Genomic DNA, 25,310 nt, shown 5'->3' on the forward strand with positions numbered 1-25,310 from the left:
GCTCGGCGAAACAGTATTGAAGAATTTGTTTATCCATTTTCTTTAAATGTTTGTATTCACAGGGGTTGATGCCTTCATTAGAACATGAATATAAGTTACATTTCAACAATTGGTTTTTCTCTCAAAACACAATGTTACTAGTTTACATTTAATGTTTTAATTTATTACTTCTATAGTCATTCTCATCATAATTGTATTTGGTACTTCAAACTATCCTATAATGATCATACAATATAATGTTGCTGTTTTGAATTGTATCTGTTTGATGAGAAATGAAATTGTTTAGTCAAATTGATATTTCCATGTTTATCATGCATTGTTTAGCTGATAATAGTTTAGTCAGAGATTACGTGTTTACCTGGGTGAAGACAACCTTTAAGCATTGGTAAACTTTGTAGCGTTTGAGACTGTGTACTAAATTTCATTGAAATACCTTAGAAAGATATTGTGTAAACTGACTTGGTTCTGATACTCTACTCACAAGATATTTATGAAAAACAGTGATGAACAAAAAAGTAACGATGATGATTATATTAGTCATTTTTTCCATTGAAAAACTTCATGATACATGTAGTACATGTTTGTCGAGCATTTTGTATGTCACATGTGGCATTTACTCGCTACGATTGCTGAATAAACATGATAACCAAGTCGTATATAAAGAATTAGATAAAGACATTTTAGCATATTTACAAGTACTGTATAATGAATGAAATAACCTTCGTATTCCGTGGATGTATAACTGATGAGTCTTTTCCACAAAACCCTAAATGTACATTTTAAAATGCAATACAGTATTGATGATAACTGATGATGATATGTTTGGTATGAATTATTTAATATTTTTTGATTTATGCTCCATTTTCCACTTGCTGTTCTGGTTCCAAATGTTTGAATTAAAACTGCTCAGTCAAAATTCATTTTCTGTGTTTATATTGCAGAGTTGAGTAGTTAACTACAGATTATGGTCAATTATCAATACTGAATCTTTTTCCTTCATTCAAAAATATTTCTTAACATATTTGCTTTATTTCCTATCTGAAAAAATATATTTAGCTAGGCCCCTCTCTAAAATTTTAGAAATTCCTCATAGTAATAGAGTAGCAAAAGCCCTGATATCACTCGCATGAATTTCAACAAGAAATGGCAGGATTTGTGTGATATTAAGGGGAGATGGAGGGGGTAAAGAGAGAGAGAGAGAGAGAGAGAGAGAGAGGGAGAGAGAGAGAGAGAGGGGGGGGGAGACTACTTGAACGTGTTTTTAAGTGGAAAGTATAAAGTAACTTTAGTGCAATCTTTAGTCCCTATACATACAATGTACCTGATAATTAAACCTCAAATAATATTAAATACATATCCATTTTTAGCTTAAGATTAAAGAGAATAGCTTATTAATCATTTTAAAGGCACTTAGTGCCAATATCCATCTGTGCTATTGATAGTTAATTTATTGTGAGCCGTAGCTTCGTGAACAAAAACTGACATCGTACATCTAACATCATAATTATACAAAGAAGAAAAGGTGCTCTTATTTTATCCATACATATATTAAACAAGTAATTTTGCCGTATTTCAGTGTCTATCTCATGAAATTGCTTCACACAATAAAAATCCCATATGTTTTATACGCGCTCGGCTACGAGCTGTCACTTCGTGAAAACAAAATACAAGCGTTCCGCGTGATTTGTGTTTTCACGAAATGACGGTTAAGTTAAAAGTTCATACAGAGACATTCAGTTTATTCTTATCAATAAAAAAAATAGCTACCAAACGAGGAAAATGTACTCTATCTCTCAGTTCGCATTATTTTATCTGTACATCAATTAAAAAAAACATAATGCCGTTTTTAGTGTCCATTTCGAGAATTCCATCCACAAGGGAAAAGTCCCATACGTTTTACGCGCGCGGCTACGTACCGTCACTTCGTGAAAACAAAATCAAAGCGTTCTATGCAATTTGTGTTTTCACGTAATGACGGTTGTGTTAACAGTTCACACAGAGAAATGAAAAAGCAGCTACAGAAAGAGGAAAATGTACTCTTTCTCACAGTTTGAATTATTTTATCTGTACATCAATTAAACAAAAAGTTTTGCCGTATTTAGTGTCCATTTCGGGAATTCCATCCACGAGAGAAAAATCCCATATGTTTTACGCGCGCGGCTACGTACCGTCACTTCGTGAAAACAAAATCACAGCGCGTCCTTGAATTTCGTGTTTTCACGAAGTGACGGTAATGTTTACAGCTCATTTCCCCCAAAAATATAAGAGATTATGGAAATATTTAAACATAGAACTAAACATTAAAATATTTTCTATCCCAGGATATAAAATTTATTTGCCTTTGATACATTAAAGAGGTTGAGATTATGGTTTGAAACTTTGAAAGCGATTTATTCAAAACTAACTTTCTTTTAGTTGCGCGCTCTACCGTCACTTCGTGAAAACAGGGACGAAATATACCATGCCTTCTGTTCGAGGTACTGGTTAAACTATGGGCCTCGGTGACTCCAAAAGTACAATTTGCTTCGGGGCTGCGCCCCTCAGCAAATAGTAATATTGGAGTCACCTCTTGCGCATAGTTTTAACCAGAACCTCTCAAGGCAGTGTATATTTGTATATTATAATGGTCAAATAGAAACTGACTTGAGTTACTTGACTTAAGTGCTCAGGACGGAGTGTCCCCTTGCGCTCCTACGGGTGGTCTGCCTCCATTCATTTCAGTCCTGGGCTTGGTGTTGGGCAGCCTCCAGGCTTTATCCAGAGTCTTGGCGGATTTGGTCTTTCCACCTCAGGGGGGGGGGGGGGGGACGTCCTGGTGGCCGTGGCACAGTAAAGTCATTGGTGTGGACTTGTATTGGTAGGCGTTCCTGTGGAATACGTACCACATGTCCAAACCATTTCAGGCGGCAGTTGGATATTTCCTCATTTATTGTCTTGGAGATTTTCAATGACTTTCTGATGTCTACGCTTCTGATTTTATCTAGAAGATGTACTCCTGCTATTGTCCGCAGACATCTCATCTCAAAGGTCTCCAGTTTATCCCGGTCAGTTTTCCTTAGCGTCCACGTCTCAGACCCGTAGGTGGCTATAGGACGAATGAGGGCATTATAAATCCTGACCTTCAGGGCTCACAATTGATGACATTTCATCCTGCAATCCTTCAGTTCCATTTAGGTATGGGGGATCAGGAGGTCCTGTAAAAACAAGGTGAATTTTTAATGTAATTATGCTATAGATGACAAGCCCATAATTATGACGAGCCACTTATTTCAAATATCTTGGTACATACTAGACGAATCATGATTATACACAGCCATGTAAAAAGTTTCACAACTGCTATATCAATTTCCAAGTATGCTACAGTATGTCACCGATCGCACTCGTTCTCCCATTCTAAATTCGAGAAGATGAGGTATAATTAATACAACGTACGTATACTCACCATGAACGATAACCCTAATTTCAGTTTGAAGTTGGTTCATACCAGCAAAGGCCGCACATAGGAGAAGTTGATTGTGATGCTTTCTTTTTGGAATCAATTGCAGAGTGGAATATGTGTCACGTAAACCTAGGTCGGCTTCATTCGTTGTAGACATAGAAGTCGTGCCACCCAGGTCGTAGTCCGAACCAATGGTCCATGCTATAAGAGCTGTAGGGCGAGATCCTACACTCTTGCAGGTGAATGATGTTGCCGAGTCTTCGAGGACAGTAGCACTTCTTGAATCATTTGCATTGATAATTACGGATCCATACGCGGTAAGCCGGAGGTCACTTGGCGGTACTGAGTGGAAATAGAAAGGAAGAACCCAAATGTTCATGCAAAGTCAGATAATGAAAAGAAAGACACAGAGGTGAACTACTGCTAACAATATTATACAAGTATATAATTTATAAAGGCTTCATGCGTCTAGTGACGTTTTTATGATTCCCTACCCGAATGTACACAATACAACAGAGTGGAAGGTATTTTAGGATATGATAAATGTTTTATCCATTTCAAACAATCATCACATTTCGATGGTTACATGACACATGCTCCGCCGACGATTGCTCCGCCGACATTTACTCCGCAAAACGCGACAATTGCTCCCCGACATTTGCTCCGCGACATTTGCTCAAACGTCCAATGCTCCGCCGACACTTGCTTCGCCGACATTTGCTCTGCCGACATTTGCTCCGCCGACAATTGCTCCGCCGACAGATGCTCCGCCGACAATTGCTCCGCCGACATTTGCTCCGCCGACAATTGCTTCGCAAAACGCGACAATTGCTCCGATGACAAATGTTCCTCGAACGACAGTTGCTCCGCCGACATTTGCTCCGCCGACATCTTCTCCGCCGACAATTGCTCCTCCGACATTTGCTCCACATGAAGCGACAATTGCTCCGCCGACAGATGCTCCGCCGACAATTGCTCCGCCGACAATTAATGCCCCCTCCTACATTTGCTCCGCATGAAGCGACACTTGCTCTGATGACATTTGCTCCGCCGGAGCATTGTATTTTACGGGGCACTTTTTGAGCGGAGCAAATGTCGGCGGAGCAATTGGTAGTCCAGAATCTGCACGGTCCTTTATAATTTCCCTACACTTGATTCAAGCCGTCGAAGATGGCGTTATCAAGAAACTCATAATTATGCTCACCATCCCAGCCTGAGGATTTTTTTTCGCCGGGCGTCTTAATTTAATGATCACGCCATCATTGGCTGGTAGCAAGTCGGTCAGTATGGAAAGGTAGCGTTGGTGTGGTGGAGATCAAAATTAAATAGGCCAGATTCTGGACTAAGCAATTGGCGGAGCAAATGTCGGCGGAGCAATTGTCGGCGGAGCAAATGTCGCGGAGCAAATGTCGGCGGAGCAATTGTCGGCGGAGCAAATGTCACCGGAGCAAGTGTCGCTTCAGGCGGAGCAAATGTCGGCGGAGCAACTGTCGTTCGAGAAGCATTTGTCACCGGAGCAATTGTCGCGTTTTGCGAAGCAATTGTCGGCGGAGCTAGTGTCGGCGGAGCAATTGTCGGCGGAGAAATTGTCGGCGGAGCAAATGTCGGCGGAGCAAATGTCGGCGGAGCAAATGTCGGCGAAGCAAATGTCTGCAGAGCAATTGTCAGCGGAGCAAATGTCGCGGAGCAAATATCGCGGAGCAATTGTCGCGTTTTGCGGAGTAATGTCGGTGGAGCAATCGTCGGCGGAGCGTGTGTCGGGTTACCCATTTCGATGCATATCAACTTTGGCAGAAAACAAACACCTATCAATCCTGGGAAGTTATCATTAGTAATATAATCACCTTGAACATCGAGGTGGATAAATAGTTGAAGCCAATAATCCAGCTCCCGATGAGAGGCAACACAACGGAGAATCCTTCTATCATCGTCCCTGGACGGAGTTATACACACAACTCTTTGAGAGGTGTAAGCGTCACCATGAACATCGTCAGACTGATCGTGTAGTCGAATCTGCACTTCTTCAGGAACGTGCCACTCCAGTTTTGCAGGTGGTCTAGCGTCTTGGACTGAACATGTTAGGTTGAGGGTTTGCCCAGATGTGATGCTCACTGATGATCCATTCTTGTATCCACCCTCAGACCGATCGTCGGTGATGGATAGCAATCTAGGCGTGGCTGGAATTTAAACACAATAGTCCGTATTTGAAGTAGTGTCTAACTCCTGTTTAACTAAACGGTTTCCTAAAGTCCTGTTTAAGTCCCGTCTAACTTAAGCCCCAGTCCCATATAAAGCCGGACCAGCACGGACGAGCACGGACCACTCCGGACCATCCCGGACCATGGTCTGAGGTGATCCGGGATGGTCCGGGATGTTTTGTTCAAAAAAGTGTGATGCTTTAAAAACTACAGTCCCATATACGTCCCGGACCGTCCCGGACCATCCCGGACCCCATCCGGGGTGATCCGGGATTCGGTCCGTGTTGACACCGTGTTGGCACCGGGGTGGTCCTGGATGGTCCTGGATGGTCCTGGATGGTCCTGGGCGGTCAATAACTCACTCCCGGACTGCCACGGATCAACACGGACCGCCCCGGCGCCACTACGGATGACCCCGGACCCAGCACGGTGGCTACACGGATCACCCCGGATCAAACTATTGTCCCGGACCGTCCCGGACCACCCCGGCAGTTTTTGACCGTCAAAAACATCCGGGGTCGACTCCCGGACCGCCCAGGACCATCCAGGACCATCCAGGACCATCCAGGACCATCCAGGACCACCCCGGTGCCAACACGGTGTCAACACGGACCGAATCCCGGATCACCCCGGATGGGGTCCGGGATGGTCCGGGACGTATATGGGACTGTAGCTTTAAGTCACAAAGTCGTGACTATTTTTGTTTGTATTCTGAAGTCGTGATAAAGTCAAGTTAAACGGAAAGTGCTGTGTAAGTCCTGTTTAACGTTAGACGACTAAAGTTTACTCTACTTGCTGACCCAGAACTTGCGGGGAGAACGATGGTATGTGCATCCTCTAAAATTTCTAATACGATTTGTTTTTTCTCTCTCTTGTAGCCTGACTTTTTTATCTCGATAATATGAAATATTCTTATTTAATGGTGACATCTTGGAAATTCCATAATCTATACTAAACTGTCTATTCTGTTGTAAAAGTTTCTTTTCTGGATCTTCTGAGCACTGACGCAAGTACAGGACATACGGACGTACTTGTACACATAACATACAGTCACGATCACATGACTAGCATTAATTTATTTATCCGTCGTGCGCACGCATGTGCCTTCGGTCTATTGTCTGCGGGAGTGTGAGAATTAACGTAATCTGGGCAAGAGCAGAAGTTGTGACTAAAGTTAAACATGACTTCGTACTTAAACACAACTTAGACAGGTTTTATACAGTTGTTTCGTAAGACGCGACTAAGTTTAAAAAAAAAAACGATTTCAGAAAAGTATACTGTTTACCTTTTTTAACCAGACTGTGTCCCATGCATTACGGTCTCTTAGACACACATGCATCAAAATTGACCCGTTATCGTAATTGTATCATACATTCCACAAAAACCTGTTATTATTAAACCAAATTTAATTGAACGTTCTGTACTTTATAAATAAACAAATATTTATATGGCTTTCGGCAAAAGCACTGATACTACCATGAACAATGCACAGCTCTTGCGGCTTTCTTCCAGGCAAACGAAGAATTATTTATTAATTTATTCATTTATTTATTTGTTTCATACCTTTTGTTATTATACCAAACATTATTGGATAAACGGAAACACCTTACCTGTTAACATCACTTTCAGTTCAATCCGATTGGAAAATACTTCGGAAAACGCGTCTACTATGCACTGATATCTGCCACTGTCTTCGATCGTTAACTTCCTAATAGTTTAGTTTCCGCTTGAAGAATCTGCCATCAAACTGTATTTTGGTAAATCTAAAATATTTGGATAACTTTGGCATTCCTCTCCTTGACATGTGTCAGTAGCCATGGTTTTACCGTTCCCGTGCTGCCAAGACAGTCGCCGAGACATGGCAGGCGGTGTGTACATACAGGCAAGCGTGATAGTCTCTCCAACGACTGGGAGGACTTCTTGGTTCTCAATACAAGCAGACACACTCATTTCAAACATTTTAGAAACGATGAAGGCCAGATAGATAACTACTTGAAGACAATAATTCATATTGTCATTAATAGATTATGTCTCCCTACGTGTTCGTTATGTACCGGAATATCTTCATAAAAAAGTGAGGAGGTAGCAATATCGGATTCCAATGGCACAATGAGTGTGAACAATGAACAGAGGCTGACACGCTTATTCAATTCTCTCTTTTGCTACGAAAATGAAAGCAATTCATCCCTCTGAAGAGCATAAGTGAGATAATAAGTTTAAAGAAAGAAGGGTTGGGAAATTTAATTAAATTGCCACCTTTGTAATATAAAACAGATTAATGTTATCAGTCAAACAATGAAATGTCGCAGTATTTTAGTTTCAACTGTCGGATAATGACCATTGTGTCGTAATCTATTGTTGAATCGTGGTTGTCAGGCTACGCAGAGAGTAGAAGGGTGTTGTTTAGTTTCGGTCGACGATATGCCAAGACGGTGAATCGGGAATAATTGCATTAAGGGTTAATCAGTCGTAAAGTGTAAGTAAATGAATTGTTAATGTCTGGTATCTTCAGGTCTAATGGACGGCTGTGTTCCTGTTTAAGACCGCAAATGCCTTTAAAGTGCATAATTATTGCATTTATTGTTATTGATGACATTCATATTGCGTATTATAACCAACACGAACAATCCAACGGAAAGGTAACGTTGGTAATGGCTAAACGGCTGGGCCTAAATTATCAAATATTTGTGGGGCTCCGCAAATATAAGAAATGGCTATATTTATAGATATGTCTGCCGATCAACGGCCGGCTGCCGGGCAATTTCTTTACAATCAGCCGTTGGCTGGTGGGGGACCGCTAGGGAATCGGTTGGTCATCAGTCGGTCACTGCCTGGACGCCGCCCGGAGAAGCTCCCCGATTTCGCCCAATTTTGACCTAAAATCGACCGGCAACCGACGGGAAATCGACAGGACATCGCGCAGGCATCGCTGGGGCTCTCCAGCCTAATCGACATCTCCCAAAATCGTTGGGCGATGTCTAAACTTCAGCGGCGACCGAGCAGGCTACTAATAGGTCGGTCGCCGCTCTGATTTGTGACCAGGGGCCGTATTCTGAATCCTGTGTTATCTCTTATATTGTTGTATCTTTGGAAATAAGATAAAGTTGGTATTCTGAACATTGTTGTAACTTTTGTTGTATCTTTTGCTGTATCTTTTCTCTCATCTGTTTGGTCAAGCCTGCGTTCAAACTGTTGTGCGCTTGTAATTGTCCTTATTTGTAATAAAATGGCGCTTAATCTTCATTTGCATATGCGCAAGAGAGATAATTATATAATATTGACTGGCCTTGAGGGGTATATCAGAAATATTGACCAAGCTCAGATCCCATTGCCCCGAGTCAAAAGACGAGGGCAATATGGTCTTAGCGCGGTCAATATTTCTGATATACCCCGAAAGTAAAGCCAGTCAATATTTTTATTGTTATCCAAATCAGACATCTAGAGCAAATACAGAAATCCACCATGACAATCTCAAGAACTGAACAAACTTTGTCAAACCAGCACTGTGCATCCAGTACTTGACAACATTTTCGATACACTGCAAACAGTGTGCATTTGGTGTGATTATTACGTCACAATAGAGTGCGCGCAAAGTGCGCAGGTTCTCGTACGCATAATAGATGCGCAATGAAAATGACAAAATACGGCGCGGTCAATACAAGATGCGAGACCGTGGAAAATACCAAGGTATATTTTCACTCGTCTCTTCACGCAAAATCTATACGAGCAAGGAGACCAAGGAAAATACAAAGAATATACCCCTCCGTTCCCACTGCTAGTGGAAACTAGGGCAATACGGTTTTGCAAATGACCAGCTCAGATGTCTGATACGGGTAATAATATGAAATATAATTTGTATTCTGAAAATTGTTGTATTTTTTATCTTATCTTATCTTGCATGGTATTGACTACAATATTTACAACAGGTAGGGGGTTGTTGTATCTTTCGTGGTGATATAATGGCGGCAATATTTCTTGCTCAGAACCAACGTTGTGCCAATAGACGAGTTAAAAGAAGATTGTGTGTTGACCGGAAACATCACAGATGAGAACTTTCTAAGAAATTACATGTTAGGATATGACGATTTTAATGCTCTCATCTTAACCAAACTAGTGAAAGCGTGATTTGTCTTCATGATCCACATGCCACAGCGCATAATGATGACGCGCATAATAAGCGCTCAAATAACTGATTACGCCCAAGGTTAGTATGCGCTAGGCGCATCTCCAGATTTGGCATAAAGTATTCTTGACCTACTTACCATGCTTATATAAAACAGATTTTGATTGGTAGGGTCCATAGAAATGGGCGTGTCAACAGTGGTCAAAGATAAGATAAAGGCGGTGCATCGAGAGATAACACAGGGATAAAATAATGTTCAGAATACCAACTTACAACAATATTAGCGCTGTGTTATCTCTGGAAGATACAACAAAAGATAACACAAAACTTACAACGATGTTCAGAATACCACCCTAGCCTTAGCCAATTTCGATTAAACAAAGATTATTTTCTTTTTTAAATTGTATGCTCTTTCAAATTTGACACTTTGTTTTTCATTATCTCACAACAAATTATTTTGTGTAGTTTCCTTTATACCAAAACTCAACTATCCTCAATCCATAAAGATAAATAGAAGACGGTTCTATCTATAAAAGATGAATATTTCAATTGGGAAGTAAGCACCATTTAATTGAATGAACATAGATTATAAAAAGGACTGGATACAAATTAACCTAAAGATCAATGAAAGTCACACGTCTACTTACGACCAAATGTAGAGTTGAATACTGCATTTAATACTTGAACCATATCATTGAACGGCGTTGCATTTGTTATCACTATGATCTTCGGACAGAGGGTTTCGAATGGCCAAATCATTGGAAGTCAGCGTTTTACCATTTGGTATTGTCTCAGAGAGTGTTATGTTACGGTAGTCGTCAGACAACTGTCTCATGTTACCGAGTCATTTGATGATAACAGCAGGTGGATTGGTACATGTCAGTACGAACCCAGTACGTAATTTATGTAATACCATGTGAGTCAAAAGACAATTTACAGTCAGAAAAAGTGTCATTTATTTTAAAAGTCAGCTACGAACGAAAGGTTATCATACATGTTTTTAAAGAATGTTATATCCCGATTCGTTTTGGTATATGATACCAAATGATTTGGGATGAAGCACTCTTCCATAACATGTATAGTAATTTACTGTTCATAGACGATTTTTTAAAAATAATTAGCAATTTTCGAGGTGTAAACTTTTTCTTTGACTCACATTGTATAAGCCGTCGAGAAAAAACGAACACAACTGTTGTCAGCTGGAGAAAAAAACGTGCGAAGCATTTTTTGAAATGTACATACACTCAGGTAGAAATAAAATTGCGTGGAATCTAAAGAGAAAAAAAATAGCAGACGAAACTCTTGAGGACATGTTGGTGAACGCGTACACAGACTAGTAACCTACGCAGTTTTAAGATAATCAATTGATTTTTTTTTAAACATACTACCATTCATTGATCACATTTAGGGTCTTGTAGATTGAATTAGGAGAATAAGGTTCAAGTGATGAAAAATCGTTGGTATAATGGTTAGGATGCTTTCAGCTTCATACCGATTAGCTCCATTCACTGAAGTGTCAAGAGACGAATCATGTGTACATTTCTTGATCTAATGTACCAATGGATGATCAGAGCTGGGCATCCATCAGCAGTTCTACAGCGTAAGCCCCCATTACACCAAGCTAGTTCTCACTACGTTCTGGAACCGCCCTAGAAAATCGTAAAATGGGTTTTGGTCGTTGCAGAATGTGTAAGTTATGTCCATATTACGATCCAACTTCGTTTATAAACATTCCTCAATATGTCGATCTCTCCTGTACCCTGTCCACAGACAGTGCATATTATGAAGTTCAAATCGGGTAAATTGTCCATTACCAGGCAATCCAAGCCAGTCCGTAGTCAGTTTAAACCCATTATTAATTAGTTCTACCTCGTTCCCAATATGTCCAAACCCATTCTTACTAGTTCGACACTTGTTCTAGCTAGTTTTTAACGCGACCACTCCGTTAAGAGACAGTTGAACACGTCCTCATCTAGTTCTGAGTACGTTCGAACTCGCTCCTAGAGCGTGTGCAATCCCGTCCTGACTCGGGAGTTATAAAAACCCAGCGCGTTCTCGCTATTCATCATTCCCGTTCAACTTCAACGCTTCAAGATCAAGACATTCAAGTGAAGCCCCTATTACACCAAATTAGTTCTCACTACGTTCTGGTAAATGTTGCCAAACGGGCTCAAACTGTGTGTGGACGGAGTGAACATATAACCAACTATTTATGATATTTTAAGGAACTTCATGGACGAGCTCTGACTGGCTTGGACGGGAAGGGTGCTCTAGAATTTTGAGCCTGTTCAAAATTTCCCTCATCCTGCAATTAGACAAGGTGACAACGTACTTAAAACGATATAGACGTACTACGAACGGAATTGCCGTACCAGGGACGGAATTGCCGTACTTCAATCTTACTAGGAACGTGATACAACATGATGTCATCGAGCATCAATTATCAAGAAAGCCCTCGAAACAGGACAGGACTGCACACGCACGATAGGAGCGCGTTCGAACTCACTAAAAACGAGATGAGGACAAGATGAACTGTCTCTGATCGTGGTGGTTGGCTAATAAGCTAGTCAGAACAAGTTGCGAACTAGTAAGAAAGGTTTGGACTGATTGGAAATGTCAAATTTACACGATCTGAACCTGATATGAACTGACTGTGGACGAGGTACAGACAAGTTGGACGTATTGTGGACTGTTAATGAACGAACAAGGATCGTATTATAGACATTAGTCCAGTCCAAGCCCGTCCAGTAAGTCCTTAAACAGGTCGTAAACATTTGTTTTTATATTCAGCTCCGTTCACACATAGTTTGAGCCCGTTTGGCAACATTTTCGTTCTGTAAAATGTTACCAAATTGGGCTCAAACTGTGTGCGAACGGAGTTGAACGTAGTATAAATGTGACCCGGCACCACAAAACCAACAAAAAGTCGCAACCAGCGATTCTCCGTAATCAGCTAAAATGTCAATTTAGGTGAAAAAATAGATTTTTGTTTTTTTGCATTTTCTGAAAGAGTGGTCTTTTCCGTACCTAGTATCAAAATTTGGAAGTCTAAAACATAGTAGAAGATGTGTTTTAAACGGTTTTTCTAGACCAGTTTTTTTCGCACAGCCTTCGGTCTCTTCCAAAATTTGATCACTTTTCCCGAGCGAAATTATCGTAGTCCGGAAATGGTCGGTCGTTGCTAACGGGTCGTGCTACGCGGGCTGTGATTGGTCCGTTATAGCAATCAGTGCGGCGCGCCATTTTGTTTGTATCCGCTTTCACATCCGAGTTCCAGATTTGCGTTCGTCTTATATTCTCCGTTAACGACTTCGAGTAGCTTGATTGTACATCACATATCCAGAAATTGTTGATCAAGAGTATTAAAGAACATTATTATATTTTATACATTTGAGAGTGACAAGTTGCGAAAAAGTCTACAACGTCGTTACAATGCCAGGTTTTGTACGTGAGCAGAGCCGTGGGATGGTACCGGGGTGCACCAACGCAGATGCCCGGGTAGCTCGGGCGGTCAACGAAGCGACGATGCGGGGGCTAGCTGCGGGGGATCAGGCCAACCTTACAGCTTTGCTTACTGAACACTTCGGGCAAGACAGCGACGAGAGAATTCCTGATAATGTGGTTACAAATAATTGCCCAGATGTATACAAAACAAGATAGGTGACAAGCAGTGTTATGCAAGGGGGAACAAAAAGACTCCGGGTCCACCATGAATAGGCATTGTCTAGTGCAGGTGTCTCGGCACTATGTTGCAGTTCACTTAATCTGTCCAATTACAACTCTATACATTTACAACATAATAACTTTTGAAAGACTTAAGTACACACATTGAAACCTCAGAAACATAATGAACAGACTATGTTTGATCATCAGGCCAAATTTCAGCCTAATCTGAAAATCTCTTCATAGTGGTTGCTATGGCCTTTTGATTCACCCTTCTATTGATTTCCCTGTGGTTTGCTTGCTCCGCATGCTTGAATAGCCCCAAACTTTAAAGCTCTCTTTCTCACAATTTAATACCAGTAACCTCCCTCACCAGCTCTTTTCATTCACTAAATTGAAAGGGTTAGGAAGCTTCAATTTGGACAAGTAATATACCATTTTAATGAGGAGAACTTCTTCTTTCATAATCAGATGAAATCAGGAAGAAAAAAAAAATTGCGACTTTTTGGTGGTTTTGTGGTGCCGGGTCACAAATTGTTTACGATCTGTTTAAGAACTTCATTGACGGGCTCAGACCGGCTATAGTACGGGAAAGTGCTCTAGTACTTTGAGCCTCTTCAAAATGTTCCCCGTCCTGCAATTAGACAAAGTGACAACGTACTTAAAACGAGGACGACGTAGTACGAACGAAATATAAAGGGATAGCTGAGTTTTAGTTTAAGACGGCCGCAAATGCCTTCATAGTGCTTGGATCGTGCTCTCAGACTTATTTATGCCATTTCTAGTGCCCTTTTAAGACCTAAAATTGCTTTGAGGGTAATCGTGAAATTGTGAAAGTGTGAAATTTAGATTAAAGACGATCATACCAATTCAGTTGTACTTTAAACAAATACGGCGACCGTTTATTGATCAATTAGTTAATCAATTACAACAATACATGGCCCAGCTGGTTGTAACCAACACCAAAAAGCTAACATTGGCCTTGGCTGGAATAAAATGTTTAAAGAGCAATTTTTTTTCTACGGCTGGTTCAAAATTGTCGGATATTTGTGGGGCCCCGCAAATATTAGAAATGAATATATTTATTGATATTTCAGCGGTCTCTGAACGGAATTTGATCAAACAAAGATTATTTTGTCATTTAAATTGTATATTCTTCCAAATTTGACACTCAGTTTTTCATTACCTCACGAAAACAATATTATGTGTAGCGCCCTCTGCAACAACACTCAATTATCCAAAAGATTCCAAAATCTTCTCTCTCTCTCTCTCTCTCTATCCTTTATATTTATATTTCATCTCTCTCACTTTTTCTTATTTATATCGCCACTCTTTCTCTATCTCTCTCGCTCTTTCTATCTCTTTCACTTACTCACTCACTCTTACACACGAGTTCTTTCTCCTCTCTCTTTCTCTTTTCCATATCCATATTACGGTTTTTTCTGTTTTCCCCTCTCAAAATTCCGTTTCCTGTACCCTTCGTATCAATTCAAATGGCAATAACAATTCACATCATAATCGATGTTGATGTGTTTAACTAACTAATTGTAATCGAAATAACATTTAGGCCATAAGATAATTTTGAAGCCTGCTTAATATGAGACATATATTGGGAGAAAAAAAATTATGTTATATAAAGAATAACATTATTTATTCAATGCTTTACTGTGATTCTACATTTGTCCTTATATACATTATTATTTCATCTACATTTAGTTGCTGTAAAATTATCTTAACGAACACGATTTGTTTTCACATACGGAAACGTTTGGTCAGTCAGAATGTTTAAGGTATGAGAAAGGTGCGTTTACTGGTAAAACTAATTCTGGCGCTTTAACAACAAAATTGTTCGTAGCATTTCTAGCAATGAGATCGTAGCAACCTAGCGTGCGCCCCGTTTGAGTCCTCGTGAACTAAAATGCATACAAGTCGAAAAGTTTTTCACCCCATACATTGAAGAGAGGGTGGATCGTCCAATGGACAGTTTCATAATTATAATTGTACGTATAGGCAAGCCTACATAATTAAAATAGTAAAAAGATAGTAATAGTGTTGTGGTTACGTTCTCGTTTTTTGCGAGAGGCAAACAGATAAAATAGGACAATCCTTGAATGACATTTGTTTTGTTGATGATTTGCATATGTTACATTAAAGAGCATCAAAAAGAAATTAAGAGGGTGAAAAATATGAATATATGGTATTCATAATTGTTAATGTAATATCAGGTGAGGTGAAAAATCTAACATTATAAAATTTCATAGTATGTAGGTATCATACATTGCAATATAACATACAAAAGTGCCTTACATCTTACAATCCAGTTCAAGATTATGCATGATTATTTTGATAAAATATGAATTAAACTTATTAATTAATATGATGTACATCATGATAATAGTCTATCAATGTATTTGCATAATTGTGTTGGCATTAAATTGATCAAAAACAATAAACAACATTTGTATAATGTTAATTATTTACTATTTACAGTGTATTTTTTGCAATCGGTTGATATTTAATTTCATAATAAACCAGCAAGTATATGGAAACATATGTAAATATTCATGTCATACATTTGTATACATTGACAAATAAACAGATGACAGTTTCAATGAATTTGCGTAAAACTGTAACAATAAACAGAAAGAAAAGGAAGCAAATGTAAACAAATTTCAATGGGTCAATTATGTCAAATGATTAGTATGACTTTTCACATTATGTCTACATTCATTTATATTTATAGCATTATGTGTCTAAAATCGATTCTATAATTGCCTACGATGTGATGATGGAACCAAATCAACTTTATTCATAATCTATTTTTGTGTACATACTTTGTTTTATTTTTTATTTAAAGGTTAAAATGTAAATCTAAACAACAACAAAGCGACTGTCTTATAATATTTATACCAGATTTGTATTTAGGAATAGAGTGTTTTATTCTCATTCACCCATTTAATCAGTAGACAAAGAAGTACGATATGATTTGATACAATCGTGTTTAAACAAAAAATAACACGACTCATATAAATTAAAGGCCTACACTTCTTTTTTGTATAATGTTGGGCATTATCTATTCTTTGATGACATTTTATTTCGTTCTTTATGTTCTAGATTTTGTTTACAAGTGAAATAATCTAACTGTGTGTCTTTTGTTACGAATATGCAAATCAAATGATTCGCAATATAGGAATTCCCAGATGTCGCTCGAGTTGAAAAAATTAAATGAAGAATTCGGATCAAAGGTAACCAAATCGTCTTGATTTTCTTTTTATATATTAATATAATTCTGAGTTGTGAAAGGGCTAATGTGAGTTGATTGCCCCGACCCAACACTTTTCAAAGCAAACTCTACTTTGTTTCGTGAAACGTTAGCACCTGCGAATGATAGCCTTATTTCTAATTGCAAAGCATATGGCAGTACACATCGACAACAAAAATGCTAAGTGTGCACATGTTCACCAGTGGTGATCCACAATAGGTTGTGACAATGTAAGTTTCCTTTTTGCGAAAGGAAGTGGTTTTGATAATTAAGCGGGATCTTCGTATGTTTTGCTGATGTTTAATGTATCATGTATTAGCATACACACTTCTGATTGAGCTTGTGCGGCACGGTGGGCGTGGTCGGTGGGGAATCGATTTAGCCGTATTTGTATTTTCATACACAGCCTCAATCTGTCTTGAGGAACCAGGACTGACATACTGGTCGTTCCTTGATCGGTTGATACCACCGATGGATGAATGGCTGGATGTTATAGGTTTCATGTCCATGTACTCTTTTAAAGTTGATTCTAAGGGGTGTGGCTGGTGTTCCTGTGAAACTTCAGCATAGTATTCTTGGTCCAACTGTAATAGGAAGCGATAAAAATGCTATTTTAACTTAGATATATGTTTCAATCAGGTTTATATATGTATATATATATATATACACACTCATACACAAACACACTTTACACACATAAATGTATATAAGATACATATGTATATATATATCAGAGGTTACTTGTGATAGCACTTACCTGATGAATGGGTGACGCTGACCTCGGCACTGACGTGATGTTTCCAGGGTTGGGTACACCCATACGCCGTGCTACGGTAGAATGTTAGAAAGAGGAGCATGAATACGATACGCCTATACAAGCTATATATGAGAACTATGTCAAACACTTTTGCAAACGTTAACACCTATAAAGGCTCATTTTGTAGAAATGTTAGTTTTAAAAAGATTTGACAGACTCTCGGGTTAAGATAGTAAATAGTGAAAGTGAGGATGTTAGCTACTGTATTTATACAATTAAGGGGAAGCCTAGTTGTCTTTAAAAATATACTTTTAAGATGGATGAAGGGAAAATAATAGACAAAAGTCGTGATTATTAAGCTAAACACCAGTTGGGTCAACCTAAAGCACCAACACACAGAGTGGACAAAATGGTAGATAATAATAACATGTGCACAGACTATTAACCAACCTTTCGTCTTTTTCACAATGCAGAAGACACATACTGTGGTTAACACTGTTATGATTGCCAACCCAAACACGCCAGCTGTGACGAGGAAATATATATTGCCACGAGAAGGCGTTGTTCCAATGACTGAACGAAGAAAAGAAAACAAACGATATATGTTGGGTTAAAGTAACATTTTCTTCGATGTGAAAATCGAGATAGTGTTCACGTTCTCTATCTTAGAAAGGCATCGAAAGAAAAGTGAGTTTTTTTAAACTCGAAATTTAATGTGGACCAACCACACATATTGTTTCACATATTGTCGTTGACAAATGAAGTGATATACAATAAATCATGTTTTACGCGTAAATATTAATGTCATCCTGCTAAAACGGATCAGACACAATCTAAAGCGTTTATCTATCACATACACATTTCCTGAAAAGAGTACATGCGTGTTTCTGTATCTTACAACTTCTGTGGGTATCTACAAGAAAAGAGTAATCGTCATATGTTACTACCCAAAGTATCTTAATAGCACGGGCATGGAATAATAATAGAGTGTTTCAAAAGTCTCTCTGAAAATGTTCTATTTATCTGTCATGATGGCTGTCAATGTGTTAGAGGATAATGTTCCTTGTTGTGAATGTATGGGTTTGTCTTGAAATATATTAACATTAATAGCATGACATCCAACCTTGATAGTATCCTATTTTGGAGGAAAGGAGACACTTAATCAAAACAGTAGACTTGTGACAATTTGAATGAAATAACCCCCCCCCCCCCCCCCGAAGAAAAAACATATAAATATATATATCATAATAATAATATTAATAATTAAAAAAAATAAAAAAATAATAATAATGATGATAGTATATATATATTATTTTGTTGACGCTGCAATCAGTGAAGGTATGGGCTCCTCAAGTTGGCAAAGTAAATGTCTCTGTGATGTAATTGCGGGCAGATCTCCCATACGTTCATTAACACAATATTACTGAAATGTCATTTTTCACAAATGTATGACTTAGTAGGAAAATCATAAGACCTATTATGATATTCATGATATATTTTGCATGGCTTGTTTAAGGTAACCTTCTCATTTAGTGATACAAAATGGATAAAGTTTTTCAGGGACGTTACCTTTTTTATGAAAGTCTGTTATCAATTTCTTTGATATTTATTATCATAAATGTTCTTTCTTGCATTTGGGTTTAGTAACTTTTAAGATTTCGATCGCTCTTCGAATTAAAAACCTTTTGCTCCTCACGCGTTTGAAATAGCGCAGTGGACAAATTGAGCAGAGAGAACTTAGATTTCATGAAACAAGCCAGATAGAAGGCTGTTTAAAATAATTACAGGTTATCCTGTCGATTGAAACAAGGTTCTATGAAAGCCTAGTTTATTTGCATCATATGAAACTAAGAACCACTAAAGCACGATGAACAATTTACCCTTTTAAAGGATTTAAGACCAGAGAAGCGCATGCATATGGCCTGACCTGCATTGGTCTCTAAAGCCCAAACGTGGAACAAGGTGATTTTGGCAACGCTTTGTAAAGACTGTGGTGCTCATTCACACGCGACAGAAATTACTATGAATAAAGTATCATTGAACAGAACATAACTCTTCATCATGAAAGTAACTCCAAAGTCATTTTGGTTATGACATTTTTATTCGGAGCTACAAAAGTTATGTAAACTTTTTATTGATACACCATGTACATCACAATGCACTGACGTAATTGCCAATTTGAAATTCACATATACTTTGTGATCTCATATTTCAACATCACTGGTCCGACTTATTTCCAACTTTCTCTATTTTCAGTGTGTTTCTATTTTTTCTGTTTTCATACAAATTTACATATTACAAAGGTTGGAGTGCACTTAAATAATTATTTTATCTTCCTATGGATAGTCTAAATATTAGGGCCTTTATACAGAGAGCAATTTGTACAGCTTCGAATTGGTAGTGCCTTGACTGACATGATTGTTCGGCAATTCTGATTCTCTACTGATATATAGGCTTTGTCTCAATATTTCATCACCTTTCGGACTATCTGGAATACTGCAGAAGCCTCTTCCAACAGTAAGGACCTGGTATTCACGGTCAGGGTAAACGTTGACCTCTGTACCTGGTTCAATGCACTCTCCGTTATCTACAGAGGCACAATCTGATCTAGAAGTGGTGTTGGAGATGATGAAGCAAACTTCTTCCACAGATTGGTTGTTGTTGGTCTCTGAAAACGTAAGAATGCCTGTCAACCTGTTCAGAGTGGTATTTATTCCTGGTGGTGAAACATAAAATAAGGAGTATGGCATCGTGTCTCGTTTTAGAATGACAACAGTATTTAACTTTACGTGTGATTTTTTTATTCAGCTTACTGTTAATAATGACCCTGATGGGGTATTTGTCTTTCCATAATCCATTGTATTATTTACCTGTAAGTTGTTATGCATACAATCATAACATGTGAGCTCGTGTGTGCATTTATAGGCGTGTATGCGTGTGTGTGTGTGTGTGTGTATTTGAAGTTTTATAGATGCGTATTTAGAGTAGTGAAAATTCACTTGCTTCCTGCTTTTTACTGTAAAACTATTTTTCGCCTACTTCTCTGTCTACTCATCCAGAAATTTAGGGCAAAACTGTATTACGGTAGCGACATTTTATTTCATTTCATGTATAAAAACAAAATCAAAAAGAATTTCGATCATAAACGATAATCCAACAAATTGGAATCAGTTTTGAACCTAGGTCCTATAAGAGTCAGTTATAGGCAAGTACCACAGACATATTTTACCGCTATACCAACTGACATTCAAGAGGATATTTCTCTTAAAGTGATATTTTGTACTACATAACATATGACAGTGTGGAAAGCGACACTTCAATTCAATTACCGATTTTTGACAAGAAATAGAGGATGACTTTAATGTAATTAATTATATTTTATATGAGACCCTAAAGCCCTGCAATTCATGATACAAACAAATTATCCTGAATTGAGAACACACCAGGAAATAACAATGCAACTGTTGTAAATCGAAACAGAAACAATTATTTTTAAGCATAAACTCATTCGAAACATCGACAAAGCCATCAGTAGTGTATGAGATGAAAGCAATTACCATGCCTAAATCTGGGGCAGGTAAAACAAATGCGTAAACTGAGATAGAAATAACACCATAATAACAATGTAATAGAAATACCCGAAACCATATCTCCACTTTTGCAATGTCATTTCCACTGCCAATAATCTGGGTATAGCTGTGATACGAAAGGGAAAAAATGTCACACATCTATTTAATTTATCATTGAAAATGTTCCTTACCATAGGCTCGAGGTGGCGAGGCTAGTGAGAGATGTCCAATTATAGTAGGGGGAAGAAGGAAAAAGAAGAAAAAAGGGAAAATAACTCATATTATGCAACTGGCGTAGTAACATGTTTATATCATTGACAGCTTTTGCATTGCATTTTTAGGAATAGGATTATCATTAAAATTTAATTTTCATACATATTGACAGTAAATATTTAAGTAGAAAGTGCGTTTTGGGGTTGTTTTGAATGGAGGGAGATGGGTTTTTCTGAATGTTTGCAAACTTAAGATAACTTGGATCAGTAGAGAGAAACATTCGTGGGATGAACTATTAGTGCTTAGAATGTATATAATTCATGTTTGAATTGACCCCCTCTGTTAAGAGCAAGGGTAAGAATATATTGGAGAAAGTCATCATGGATAAGGACAACATTAGTGTAAAGATATTTAGTAGAAATTAATTATGAAAGTAGGGACAGTATTAGTGTAAGCATATTTAAGACAAAGTCATCATGGGATAGGAGAAAAATTGGTGTAAGAGAAAATTACTATGGTAGAAGAGAACGAGCCTACATGAGCACCGAGTTTGCACTAGTAGTGAAATATCCATTATGCATTGATGGCCTTCTGTTTTGTCATGTCAACAAATGTAATTAACGAACGATTAAATAGAAGTAACTGAACAGATATTTAGAATAAAAACAAACAAAATCGTACGAGCTGTCGATGCCATTATTTCAAGTGAGCTAGTTTCGCCAATATTGCTGACTTCCCAAAGTGCCAATCGATACCAGGTGAAAGGTTCAAGTCCTGTCAGGTTAAAAGATGAATCCTGCAAATTGGTGACATGAGTACACTCTTCTTTCTGTCCTCGAGTGTCATTTGTACAAAATTCCAAAGTGAAAGATTGCCTCAACCCTCCATCAAAACCAGGTTGCCATGTAACCAAGATAGATGCCGCGGTCGTGTACTTTCGATCAGCAGTCACTCGAGGAGGATCCCAAATATCTATGAGTATAACAGACAACAAAGATAATAAATGATACAACGATAAATGCACTTATAAGTTTACGTAGAACCACTATTACGAAATAAAAATATAATATCCATTGTTTTGTTCTAGTTATAAAAACTCTTGTCTTTTGTACAATTCGGATGCAATCTTTTGTTATCAAAGATTAGCTTACGTACCGAAATAGTATCATTCTGAGATCATGATACAGGGCATGGTGGCTCGGTGGTTAGACCGCCTGCCTCATGAACGGGAGGTCGTAGGTTCGAATCCCGGCTGAGTCATACCAAAGACTTATAACAATGGGACCTTCTGCCTTCTAGTTAGGTGCCCAGCATATTATATTGGAGAAGGGTAGTAATAACATACTATGTTATGCAGGGCCCGCTGGAAGAACAGTTTCGAAACAAAAGTGGCTACCCTGGGTAAATAAAACGTTATTAGTATTATTATTATTATTATTATTATTATTATTATTATTATTATTATTATTATTATTATTATTATGATGATGATATAATGTGCTTTTATGCAATCCCCTCTCAACACCTCCCCAGCTTTAAAACTGAACAAAAACTTCAACTTTTTATGCTATATTACGCATAAACCCTCCATGGAATCTTTATTCTAAAACAACGTAGAGAGTTGAAGATGTCATCTGGTTTTTGTCGACGATGAAAAAAGAAGATGGATCTGATATTGCTACAATAACCGTTATAAACATAATTAAAGAGTAGTTTCCGACTGTAGTCGAATATCATTTAGTATTTGCTCAGATACCTCTTCTTTCAGATTAGATCTCTTGATTGAACTTGGAAGGTGTCGGGGTAAATACATATATACCGAAACATTTTGAAATATTAATTACAAAATAAAGATTTTATTTAGTTAACACAACACTGTATCGTTCTTATAAACATGTAAAATATTATCCGCATTGAAACTCTTTCATTCAAATATTTGCGTTACATTGTAAAATATACGAATATACACAGATGTTTAAAATATAACTGAGTACATTAATCAATAAATCATAACTATTATTTATTTGTTAGTTCATTTTTTTTTCTTTTCAATTCGTAACTTATTCATGGTCATACCTACTCTGTTTTATTCATTTCTTTATTCATTAAATTTTTAAGTTTTGCATTTCAAGAAAGATAAAGTCCATATGGAGAAAGTTAATTATGGCCATAAGACAAGTAACACACAGTTTGGCTCCAATTGCGACAACATTTGATTCTGTTTTAGGACTTGCTACATAGATAAAAAAAATAGTGTTCTTCAGGAAATCACAGAGCAGAATGACATGCATGACTGATCTCGGAACGTCCTCCGCTTTCCCACCTAACAATTTGCTGCATTGCGTTCATTGGTTGGGTCAAGAATTGTGTTGCCAAAGAATTGAAGCGAAATAAATAACTTTGTATTAAAACCTCGTCGATGTAGAACGTGTTGGAACCATCTTGTTACTCCTTAACAAGAACAACTCGGTTTAATATTCTACTCCAAACTCATTGAAACAAATATTCACATACAAATATATATAATATAGGCAAAGTTGGGCTTGACAAATTTTACTCACTTAATATTTGACTGGAAAATGAGGAGTTGAAGGCAGCCTCACCGGAACCGTCTCTTGTGAAAACAAAGCATTTGTAATTGCATGGGCTTTCTTGCTGGTGAACAAGAGTTGTCAACTTACTGATAGTCAGTGTTTCACTTTCTTGTATCGTGTCATGAATAACTACATTCCCGGTGCTGTTAAATGACGTACTATAATCACAGGACCAGATGAAATTGTTGGCTGGAGGGTTGGCGTCTGAAGTACATTTCAGTATTAAATTGATGTGTCGTTTATCGTTTACAACGCGTCGCAGGGAAAGGTATACCTTGGGTTGGTCTGTGTTCGAGGAAAGAAAATTGTAAGAACTTACAGGGAAGAACAAACAGAACGGGGCAGGTCCTTTTCAGGTGGGCTGTATAACGTACAGACCACCTTATAATTTCGTTAGAATTGACTTTATTTATTTATTTGGAATATTTGGCATATTTTTGGAAAATTGATTGTATCTTTGTAAAAATTGTTCAATTTTCTTCAAAATTTTGATATGTTCTAGCTGAGACAATTCTCAACACATCTAGTCTTCACAATTTTTCATTTTGACACAGGCATCATGGCGTATTTTTGCGATTAAAGGAGGCATGTCAATTTTCACATTTTGCGTGTATTCTCAATGGGACATGACTTTTTCTCAAAACTGGATTCTACATTCCCGTCTTTCGCGAGCAATATCTACGTCGTTTTAGCTTCATTTACGCTGAACTTCGAGTATGTTGTAGCTGAGACAAAAAGCTATCTCAAATGTACCCTTCATTTTGTCTCAATTTTTTGTTGGATCAGCCCACCTATACTTGTTCCAAACAAGTATTACAAATCTAGTTTATATTAATGTTTTTATTTTGTAACCTCATCTGAAAGATGTTTTAGAGACCGATTCCCGAAAAAAAAACGTTTACATTGCCCAAATATAAGATAATTTAAGAGTTACTTTTTTTGGCACCATATGATCTTTTATATCAGGGAATATTTTCTTGATTGTATTTGTATTGGTATACGACAATACGAAAAGACAATAATGATTAAGTTATATACGAATACATGTTAAGTTGTCAACATTGGGTGAATCTCGATTGAAAGGGCATTGCAGGGAAACAGATAGAGAGAGAGAGAGATGAATGTGGGTGTGTGAGTTTTAGTACGTGTATCTATATGGATGTGCGATAGATGAGAGAGGGGATATCTATTATGTCGGAGGTATTGTATAACACCGATGGAAGACATTTTCAACTATGCTGAATTTAAAGAGGAGAGATACCCTACTCTATTTCAACAAAAGGTATTTCTTAACTCAAGTATTACTTTTGATGTATACCGATAAACTAGTGAAAGAAATTCCTGATCATGCTTCTATACCGATATACAAATATAGTAGTGTACTCACAAACAATATTAAGAACAATGCTAGTATTCTTTAACCAAGTAGTTGATGATGTAGGTTGACTGGCTTCGCAGAAAAGACGTTTCCCGTGATCACTACGCCTTGGTG

The sequence above is a fragment of the Strongylocentrotus purpuratus genome, unplaced genomic scaffold (assembly GCF_000002235.5).
Source record: "Strongylocentrotus purpuratus isolate Spur 01 unplaced genomic scaffold, Spur_5.0 spur5_scaffold_1, whole genome shotgun sequence".
Lineage (NCBI taxonomy): Eukaryota > Metazoa > Echinodermata > Echinoidea > Camarodonta > Strongylocentrotidae > Strongylocentrotus > Strongylocentrotus purpuratus.